The sequence below is a fragment of the Strigops habroptila genome, chromosome 9, assembly GCF_004027225.2.
Source record: "Strigops habroptila isolate Jane chromosome 9, bStrHab1.2.pri, whole genome shotgun sequence".
Lineage (NCBI taxonomy): Eukaryota > Metazoa > Chordata > Aves > Psittaciformes > Psittacidae > Strigops > Strigops habroptila.
Genome location: NC_044285.2, coordinates 42,845,083 through 42,854,086, shown reverse-complemented (window position 1 = coordinate 42,854,086; position 9,004 = coordinate 42,845,083). Strand labels below are relative to the sequence as shown.

Sequence of the window (9,004 nt, the reverse complement as noted above, 5' to 3'; positions counted from 1 at the left end):
GCCAGCTCCATGCTAACCAAGAGCCCTGTGGGGCAGAAGAGCGATGCAAGGCGGGACAGGGTGGATGCTGCCAGCCCCATGTCTCCTCTGGGCTGAAGGAGCCGTTCAGGGAGCCCCATGGGCTGCCCCCCAGCTGTTTCTCATTGCTCCCTCAGGCAGGATGGGACACAAGACCCCTCAACCCTGGGGAGCCCTGAGGCTGGTCCCTGCGCAGCTGCAGAGCCCAGCGCCGGGCAGCAGCGCACACCAGCAGCCTGGGCTTGTGAGCCCGGCCAGACGGAGCAGGCGCCCGGCACATCCACCCGCTGCCCGTTGCCGGGCACAGGGCACCCCATGGGGAGACTCGCTGCAGGCAGGAACAGCAGCCGCGTCTCCTGGCCAGCACGTGCCTCTCCTGTCGCCCCACCATGGCCTCCTCCAGCTTCTGCACTTGCTGATGCAGAACCTGGGGGAAAGAAGGGTCTGAGCCTGCTGAGGCCTCCTCCAGCCTCCCACTGCCCAGGTCCTTCTGGCACTGCCTCGTGCTTCTGCTCCTTCCTCAGCCAGGCCCTCGCGTGGGGAAGGTGCTTTTCCTCCCACAGAACAAGGGCAATATCCTGCACCCTCACCCTCTCCAGCCCCAGGGCACCGGGAGCCGGGGCACAAGGCCAGGCACAGGCAGCGATGGACGCCCCATGCTGCTCCCCAGCCACCCTTGTGCCCGCTGCCGCTGGGCACCCGGCGCCAGGGGCTCCTCCCTCAGCAGGGGCTGGGCAAGACAAGATGGCCCCAGAGGTCCCTCCACACGTCTCGGCCACAGCAGCTCTCGGCCATGGGCAGAGGAGGGGACACCAGCCTGACCGCGGAGCTTGTCGCCTGTTGTGCAGAGCCCTGCACAGCCTCTGCTGCCTGCAGGGCAGGAGGGGGAACAGGAACATTTACAGGGTCCGCTCCCTCCACTGCAGACAATACCACAAGGTAAATGTCCTCCCCAGCCACGCTGCTGCCCCTGGCTGCTGGGGTACACAGGCCAGCACTGGAACCCCCTTTATTCCCTGTCAGGACGTGGTCCTGGACAGCAGGCTGTGGTGATGCTGTTTGAGCAGATGATCCCCAGAGCTCCCTTCCAGCCTCAGCCAGTCTGTGACAGTGGCCTCGCCACCCCACACCTACCCAATGCTGCAGCATCTTCTTGCGCCTTCTTGGCCTTGCGGAACACTCATTCGATGCGGAGCTGCTGCCTCACTGCTTCTGCCTCGATGGCAGGGTGGATGCGCGCTGGGTGTGAGGGACATGCAGGCCCTGTGAGCACAGACCCTCCTGTCCCGCGGTGGAGCCCTTCCATAGCAAAACGGGCACAGGACAAGGTGCTGGTGTCACTCTCCCAGCTCCTGCCCAGCAGCACCCAGGTTCTCCAGATGCTCTGGGAGCAGCCCAGCTTTGTGCCCACCAGGCACCCGTGTCCCAGCCCCACGGTGACAGGACAGTGACAGGGCCACCACTGCCCACTGAGACCATCACCTCCCTGGGGCTGCACACTGGGTGCCACTGAGCTCCTCTCAGCTCCTCAAAACCCGCCTGGTACCCCCAAATCCACCCAGGCCCAGGCATCTCCATTGCTCTCAATGATCATTGAACCTCTAAAATGCTGCCTGGCTGCTACCATAAAACCCAACCAAGCCCAGGCATCTCTATCCATCCCAGCACCCCTTGTATTCTTAATCCATTCAAAAAACCACCCAGTGCCCCCCAGCCACAGGCATCTGGACCCTTCCCAACCCTATTCAACACTCGGGCCCCCAACACAAGAGGGACGTGGAGCTGCTGGAGCGAGGCCAGAGGAGGCCCCGGAGCTGCTGCGAGGGCTGGAGCAGCTCTGCTCTGGAGCCAGGCTGAGCGAGCTGGGCTGGGGCAGCCTGGAGAAGAGAAGGCTCCTGAAGGGGAGACCTTAGAGCAGCTCCAGCGCCTAAAGGGGCTCCAGGAAACCTGGAGAGGGGCTTTGGACAAGGGCCTGTAGGGACAGGACAAGGGGAATGGCTTTAACCTGCCAGAGGGGAGACTGAGATGAGCTCTGAGGCAGAAGCTCTTCCCTGTGAGGGTGCTGAGGCGCTGGCACAGACTTTTCCCAGAGAAGCTGTGGCTGCCCCATCCCTGGCAGTGTTCAAGGCCAGGTTGGACACAGGGCCTTGGAGCAACCTGCTCTAGTGGAAGGTGTCCCTGCCCGTGGCAGGGGTTGGAACTGGATGAGCTTTAAGGTCCCTTCAACCCAAACCACTCTATGATTTGTTTGCTTCAGTCTGGTGCCTTCTTACAGCAAGCCCTCTTGTACAGCAAGCCCTCTTGTATCTCTTGCAAGGTGACCGTGGCTCAGGTTCCAGTGTACATGTGTTGAAAGCCATCATGACATGGTGGCTTTTCTTGTGTAACACTGACAAGGAAACACATGTGTCCTACAATCACAGATCTCTTTATTCTCTTCTAGTTTGATGTCAAAAGAACCAGGGCCTCGCTCGGCGGCTCCCAAGGGCAGCCGCCAGCTTTGGTGGCAGGACCCAGTTAAGGATGTCCCTCTTCAGCAGGACCAGGAAGATGGCCACCATCAGCACAATGAGGAACACACACAGTCTCCTGCAGGATGGGAGAGGGCTCAGGCAGAGCAGAGGCCAAATTGGACTTGGCTCTTTCCCACCACCCCCTTTGAACACCCTGTGGGACCTTGCACCACTGGCACGGGCATCCCGCTGCCTAAGGCAGAGCCCCGGCCCCCAAGCCGAACAACTCCTGTCAGCTCTGCCCACTGCTCCCTCTGGAAAGCAAGTGAGATGCTCTGCAGGGAGCCACGGTGCCACAGGGCATCCCCAGCCACGGGGTGCCAACCCACATCAGGGTCCCCTCTGCAGCACAGCCACTGGCCTGGGGGATCTCCACAAGCCCAACCCCTGCATTGCGCACCCCAAAGGACATGTCCTCCCCAGCCACGCCGCTGCCCGTGGTTGCTGGGGTACATGGGCCAGCACTGGAACCCTTTTCCTGTCCCAGCCTGCACGTGGTCCTGAACAGCAGGCTCTGGCGACCCTGCTTCAGCTCTGAGGGTCGGCATGTGGTCACTTCGAGTGCCATCGGCTGTGTGGGGCCACCTCTTCACCACTCGCCTTCCTCACCTCCTCTTTCTCCTTACTGCAGGCACATTAACATCGGTGCGGCCTATCAGGCAGAGATCCCAGAGCTCTGGGATCCATCCCATTTGGAGCGGGAGGAGGAGGAGGAGAAAGCATCCTCGGTGTGGGACCCGGAAACACCTGACCGAGGTTTCTTTAATGCCTTTCTTCCAAAGGACCCCCAAGATTTTCCTCCCGTCTCCCGTCTCCCCTTGTTTGGACAGAACCTTGACTTCCCCTTGTTCCCGTTGTGCTTGCAGTGACCGAGCTCCTCGCCATGGCCACCTCCAGAGACGTGCCGCGCGCCAGGACCACCACAGAGCGTGCCCTGCACTGCCTGCACGAGGCGCGCGGCGACGTCCTGGTAAGAGCAGCTCTTGGGGCGTCATTAATAACGCTCTGGGACGGCCTCTGTGTCCCTGGGGCGAGCTGGAGGCGCTGCCAGGTCTCTGCTCCACGCGCTGCAATCTGCTCTCTTGGCTCAAGGGCCCGGTTCTTGTTGCCGCAGCCGCGTTAAGGGCTGGTGGAGCACGGACCTGCCTCGGCGTGTGGATCATTCCCACACCTTCCCGCGGCCGAGGGCATCCTGGAGCGCTGTCACCAACGAGTTTTCCATTCACTTCCACAGGAGGCTCTGGAGCTGCTGCGCCAGGGGGGTTCCCAGCCATTAGAACATCACCCGCTGGCTGGGTACCATTATGCAGGTAACCTCCAGCGTGGGGCTCTGGGCTTGGGCAGTTGCTCTCTGAAGGAGCAGAGATGTCGATAGGGCAGTGAGGAGCTGTGCTGATGTCTCTGTGGCTGCGGTCATCTCCTCATTTACACCTTGCGGGTCCCTCCCAGGCACAGACACATGGACCCCCCTGGAGCAGCAGCTCTTTCATCGGGCTTTTCGGAAATACAAGAATAATTTCCACATGATACAGAAGCAGGTAAAGCCGCTGGATGGATTTGTTGTATGTGTGTGCCTTCGGTGTTTGCCTCCTGCATCGCCCTTACAGATTGCTTCTGGTTTGCTCACAACAGATTCCAACTAAGTCAGTGTCCCAATGTGTCGAATATTATTACATCTGGAAAAAGAAGATTCGCTTTGGCAGCAGCAGATTTCTGCTAACAGGAGGGAAGACCAAGAGGCTGCTGCAGGAGGTGGAGGAGCTCGAAGAGAAGGTGCTCAGTTGTTATCCGCTTGCAACTTTGGGGCAGGAAAGGACAACTCCGCTCCCGGCACCCAAAATCATCCCAATCTTCTGCTGAGGTGCCCATCCTCACCATCCCATTAAACCATTTTTGGGCTCATTGGCGTTCAGAGGAGCTCACCAGGGCAGGCTCTGGCTGATAGTTGGGGTTTGTGCTGGATCTAACACATTCCCATGTGCCCGGGCCCTTCCCAGAGATTTTAAGCTCGTTTTTCCCTTCAGCTCTCCACCTTTTGGGAAGAGAAGGAAGAAGAAGGAATAAAGCAATAAACTCTCTCTGGTTTACAGACCCTGTGCAGCCCCAAGAAGAGGCGCCGTGTTCTGCCGCCCGAACACGTAACACCAGAGCGGCAGAACCGGCGCCGGGCTCCGGAGCAGCCCCGCGGCGGCGGTGATGGGAGTGGATTTCCCTGCCCTGAGTGCCCAAGGTGACTCTGGATTTAGCTTCTTCTGGAAACTAAACGGAAACTTCCCGAGCAGGAGGTGGAGCTCAGGATCCCCCTTGGCCTTCCTACGCCTTTACAACCAGCTTCCACCCCAACCATGTGCTTTGTTTAAACACCGACCTGCCCAAATCCCCCCAGATCCCCCAAACAGAAACTCGGGAGCTTGGCTTGAGGGTGATGGTGGAATTGTCAACAGGAATTACAAATCCCTGCATGTTTTCTACCTTCCAGGCTCTTCAACACCATCCAGGGCAGGAACTCCCACATGAAGATCCACCGCCGCCAGCGGAAATAGCCACCCTTGGGCTGAGCTCAACCGTGCTGTTGCTCTTATTGTTGTTAGTAGCAGTATTTCATTAGAGTAGAATTACCTTGTCCTTCAGTTACAATTTAATAACTTTGTCATACTTTAGTTGCTAGCAGTAGTACTAGTATTCTGCTGTATATGAGTAGTACTAGTACTCTGCTGTATATTAGTAGTAGTACTAGTATTCTGCTGTATATCAGTAGTAGTACGTTGTAGTTTAGATATTATTATTACATTGGCCTCTAGTTATTGTTATTAGTAGTATTCCATTGTATGTTTTTTCTTGTTATTAGTATATTCCATCGTACGTTACTTATTAGTAGTAGCATTCCGTTGTACTTACTAAACTGCTCTTTTCTCAACTCTCTGGGTTTCCCACTCTTCCCATTCTGCTCCCATCCCACCCACAGAATCTGAAAAAGGTTGTGGCACAAGAGCAGGAGAGGCACGTGCTGGCCAGGAGACGTGGCTGCTGTTCCTGCCTGCAGCGAGTCTCCCCATGGGGTGCCCTGTGCCCCGCTCCAGGCAGCGGGTGGATATGCCGGGCGCCTGCTCCATCTGGCCGGGCTCACAAGCCCAGGCTGCTGGTGTGCGCTGCTGCCCGGCGCTGGGCTCTGCAGCTGCGCAGGGACCAGCCTCAGGGCTCCCCAGGGTTGAGAGGTCCTGTGTCCCATCCTGCCTGAGGGAGCAATGAGAAACAGCTGGGGGGCAGCCCATGGGGCTCCCTGAACGGCTCCTTCAGCCCAGAGGAGACATGGGGCTGGCAGCATCCACCCTGTCCCGCCTTGCATCGCTCTTCTGCCCCACAGGGCTCTTGGTTAGCATGGAGCTGGCTGTCGGCTTCTCTCTGGCTGCTGCCGTCCTCCTCAGCTCCTGCTACGACCCTGAGTTCTTCCACTGCCTGCTGCGGTGGCCTTCCCGAGCAGACCTACACCAAGCATATGTGCTCAGAAGGGTTTTCCCTACCAGCCCCCAATAAAGCAGCAGGACTGCGACATGCAAACCAGCTCCTCTTGGCTGGGGGCGCCCCATCAACAGGGCAGTCTGCAGGGGCTGGGCAAAAGGTGGCCGTGGCTTCGGAGAGCAGCCACTGGCCCTGGAGAAGTCCAGGCAGGGCAGTGGGGTCTGTAGGCCACTCAGAACATCAACCCAGTCGCCAGCTCCTCCACCAGCCGGGGGCTGGCCAGGCTCTGAAAGGCCAAAGTGGTGTAGCCAGTGGTCACCAGAGAGTCCAGCTGCTCCAGCACAGGCAGGTCCTGGTGGATGGAGCCGGCCCACAGCTCGTCTCACAGCACAGCAGCAAAGCGGGTGGCCACAGTGGTGCGGCGTGGCACCATGGAACAGACCACACCCGGCCCTTTGGCTGTGCTGACCGCTGGCCAAGGGTGCAGGAGAGGAGCCAGGACAGGCAGAGAGTCGAGAGGGCCAGGTCGGAGCAGAGGCAGGCTACGGCATGGCTGAGGAAGGCCAGCATCTTCCTCCTCCTCTCAGGCTTCAGCTCTGGCGAGGCAGTGAGAGCATCCACCTTCTCCAGCCTCTCACCATGGCCACAAACGCCAGCGCAGGGCCCTCCAGGAAACCCTCTTCTCAAGGGCTCAGAGATGGGCTCCTGCAGCTTCCTGCCCTCCAGTTTGCCCTTCCTGGGATCTTCACCCAGCCTTGCTGCTCCTTGCTGGCTCTCAACTCTGCAGGCAGATGAGACAGTTATTTTGGCATTGTCCCTGCTCAGCCCTGACCCCCAGCTCCCACTCCAGCCAGCCCGAGGAGGGGTGCAGGGAGCCAGACCCAACACTTCTGCTGTGCCAGCTACTGGAGGAGTCACTCCAGGAGCCAAAACACGGCTCAGAGTCACCCACCCCCTCTGCCCCCTCCTGGGTGCTGAGGATCAGCTGCCCCAGCAGCACCTCCCCCCTGCTGGGGGGAAACAGCCCCCACAGCCCCCCACAACAGCCCTGCTCCATCCCCAGGGTTGTGCAGCCGGGGCGGGCAGGGAAAGGTGCTGGATCTCCCCAGCTCCCAGCCCGCCATGTGCCGGGTTCCCAGCACCCCATTCTCCCAGGCACCTCCCAGCCCCACTGCCCAGTGCTCACACCCACCCCCCGCATTCCCCAGCACCCCGGGGAGCCCCAGCCCCGCTCCAGCCTCACCCGCAGACCCCCCAGCCCCGCTCCAGCCCCTCACGGGGCTCCGGCCCCCCCCGCCCCTCAGAGGCCTCCAGCCCCGCTCCAGCTCCCCACCAAGCTCCGAGCCCCCCCAGCCCCGCTCCAGCCCCTCACGGGGCTCGGGCACCGGTTACCGGCCCGCCCATGCCATCACCTCGCTCCCGCGCCGCCGCCGCCGCCGCGTGCGGCGCCTGCCGTTTAGCCCCGCGCCATCCTCCGCCGCAGCCAATCAGCGCGCGGCCCCCCCGCGCGGGGCACGCCGGGAGCTGTAGTTTGCCGCAGGGCCGGGGGGGGCGCCGTGGAGGGGCTCCAGAGCCTTCCCTGCGGGGCCCGGGCTGGCGCCTCTCCTCGGGGCCAGCAGGAGCCGGTGCCCGGGGCGCTGCGGAGGAGCTGGTCACACCGCGGCACCTCCTGAGACCCGGCCCCGGCTTCACCTGGTGCCGCATCCCCAGGGGCTGGACCCGCCGCAGGCCGCAGCTCCCCGTGAGGGAAGCTTTGCTGAACTCAATGTGCAGTACATCACTGAAGCACAAAGGGCTCCAGGGAGGATGGACACTCTTTAGGAGTGACATCCCCAAGGAGCAGATCCCCATGTGCCCAACACCAACCCTGTGGGGAAGGGACCAGCCTGGCTGAACAGGGAGATAGTGCTGGAACTGGGGGGAAAGAGACTCTTGTCACCTGTGGAAGAAGGGACAGGGACCCCATGAGCAGTGCAAGGATGTTGTTAGGTTATGTAGGCAGAAAGGTAGGAAGGCACGGCCTCTTCCAGGTTCTGCTGGCGGGAAGGGAGGAGAATGGAAGAGTGGGAAACACAAAGAGTTGGGAGAAGAAGCATTTAATAACTGAAGTACAACAAAATACTACTAAGAGATAAGGTACAATGGAATATACTACTACTAATAATAACAATAAGGTACAAAGGAATACTCTTAATAACAATAAAGGACAACCTAATAACAACAATAATATCTAAAGTACAATGTACTACTACTACTACCTAATATACAGTGGAATCCTGTGTATTAGTACTACTGCTAACTACTAAAGTACAATAGAAAACTAATATTAATAACGGAAGGACAATGTAATGCTACTAATAAAATGAAGTACTGCTACTAACAACAATAACCACAACAACATCATCAGTGACATGGAGGAGATCACCCTGAGAGTGATTGGTTTGGCTTTGAGCGAGGGATCTTCAAGTGGGAGCTCCTGACCTGGAAGGTGTTGAAAAGCCTGGAAGCTAGGGGATTTGTAATTCTTCTTGACGATTTCACCACCACCCTCAAGCCAAGCTCCTGAGTTTCATCGTGCTCAGAGGAACTTTAATCCCTGTGGCAGTGCTTCTCATCCCTGTTCATGGAGAACCGATTGGGAAGTGACTTGGGAGAATGTTTGTACATCAGTGTTAACATGGCTGATACCAGAAAATCCCATGTCCAGGTGTGCAAGGCCACAGAATTCCTATGGAATTCCATGGAACCCCCATGAAACCCAAGGGAACCCACATGTAACCCCACTGAACCCCCACGGAACCCCTACGGAACACAATGGAACCCGTCACCAGGGCAACGGGAGAGTATAACTGCCCCGCAGAGCACAAGCTGCCAGTGCAGGAGACGACAGCAGCTCCTGCACAGAGCAGAAAGAGGTGGGTGCCGATCCCGTCCTTCGGGTGTTTCAGGAATGACCAAGAACACCTCGACCGGCCTCAGCGGAGCCGCTGCTTTGGTCAGCGCTGTGCGAGTGC

The 9,004-nt window shown here is 59.0% G+C and overlaps 1 long non-coding RNA gene across 1 annotated transcript; it reads right to left on the bottom strand.

Moving 5' to 3' along the window:
- Window positions 1–2,427: 2,427 nt before the first annotated feature.
- LOC115612611 lies at window positions 2,428–7,471 on the bottom strand. Its single transcript, XR_003993095.2, has 2 exons — window positions 7,403–7,471; window positions 2,428–6,771 (listed from the first exon to the last, which is right to left on the bottom strand). It is a non-coding gene; the product is annotated as an uncharacterized LOC115612611 (long non-coding RNA).
- Window positions 7,472–9,004: the final 1,533 nt, after the last annotated feature.